General features: G+C 44.4%; 1 non-coding gene across 1 annotated transcript; it reads right to left on the bottom strand.

Moving 5' to 3' along the window:
- Positions 1-213: 213 nt before the first annotated feature.
- LOC134840776 (U1 spliceosomal RNA) lies at positions 214-375 on the bottom strand. The gene has a single exon (XR_010162443.1). It is a non-coding gene; the product is annotated as a U1 spliceosomal RNA (small nuclear RNA).
- Positions 376-1,598: the final 1,223 nt, after the last annotated feature.

The raw sequence follows: 1,598 nt of genomic DNA, 5'->3' as shown, positions 1-1,598 counted from the left end.
CTCGGTCTGGAAATTGGGGCGGTCTCCGCCTCGGTGGCAAGGAATTGATTCTTGGTCGCGCCGTCTTCGTCATGGTCTGAAAAATCGCGCCGTCTTCGCCTCGGTCGCAAGGAATTGATTCTTGGTCCCTCCGTCTCCGCCTTGTTCTAGAAAGTCGCGGCCTATCATAATATTCCTGAGTTAACTGTGAGCGGCCGCAGGATGCGGAAGGCAATCGGGAGAGCGCGTACGCAGTCCCACACGAAAACATTCAGCGCCCGAAATCTCCCTTAAGAAGAATTCGCAGAGGTCAGCCACTACTAATGTGCTATGCAATGGCCTCACCCTGTGTCACCCTTCTACATGATCGAGGGTAGACAGGCGCCAAGTAAGTATAATCAACCAACGTCCGAAGCCAATTTCATATTAAACAAACATAAACTAATTGAGACAAGTCTGTCTTGAAATAAACCTAATCCTTCTTCATCACGTTTTTGTTCACACATAAAAAACACTCCAAAGATAATTGAAAAGTGTAGGCAACGTCTATATACTGTTTGATTTTTCCTAAAGCTCTGCGCAGTGACAGTGAAAGAAATTTGCAATTCTGTTTTACAGTTAGACTACGTTATAGGCACGCGGAGATATAGAATGCATTAAACAGCACAAAATGTGGCTTTTATTTGCGATGTTTGATTATTTTGTATCTGACCTCGCGTATACCGCCTCGCTTCCCGGGCTGAGCTGTTCGACTCATGATTCAACCGAAATGGTCGAACGATGTGCGTTTTCGACTTTTTCAGTCGAACGATGTTCGTTTTCGACTTTTCAGTCGAACGATGTCCGTTTTTGACTTTTTCAGTCGAAGGATGTCCGTTTTCGACTTTTCAGTCGAACGATGTCCGTTTTTGACTTTTTCAGTCGAAGGATGTCCGTTTTCGACTTTTTCCGTCGAACGATGTCCGTTTTTGACTTTTTGAGTCGAACGATGTCCGTTTTCGACTTTTTCCGTCGAACGATGTCCGTTTTGGCTTTTTGAGTCAAACGATGTCCGTTTTCGACTTTTTCAGTCGAGCGATGTCCGTTTTCGACTTTTTGAGTCAAACGATGTCCGTTTTCGTTTTTTTTTGAGTCAAACGATGTCCCTTTTCGACTTTGTTCGATTTTACCGGATATTGTTCGACTTTGCTCGACTTTGTTCGACTATACTGGACATTGTTCGACTTAGAGCAACTTTAATCGACTTAACCGGACATTATTCGACTTTATCGGGAATTAGCAGAAGAGGCCTGAACTAAAACGGAACTCGCTCATCATTTGACTGTTTCTGTCAAATCTTCTTTCAAAAAGCTCAGCCTGGGCAGCCACAAAATATAATAAAATGCCACAAAATTGAGCAGCGTAGGTTCGTGTAGCCCGGGTTAAGTTGTTGGACTTAAGTTTCAATCTATCGACCCTGTTCGACTCATGATTGGACCCTGTTCGACCCATGATTCGATTTTGAGCGACTATAGTGTTCGTTCGACCGCCTTAATTTGCGACGAAAATCGGACTCCGTTCGACCGTGTCGGTCGAATCATGAGTCGAACACCTCAGCCCGGTTTCTACAATGATAACAT

This window comes from Symsagittifera roscoffensis, chromosome 2, assembly GCF_963678635.1.
Source record: "Symsagittifera roscoffensis chromosome 2, txSymRosc1.1, whole genome shotgun sequence".
NCBI classification, from domain to species: domain Eukaryota; kingdom Metazoa; phylum Xenacoelomorpha; order Acoela; family Convolutidae; genus Symsagittifera; species Symsagittifera roscoffensis.
Note: the sequence above shows the minus strand (reverse complement) of the source record. Positions and strands in the feature narration are given on the sequence as shown.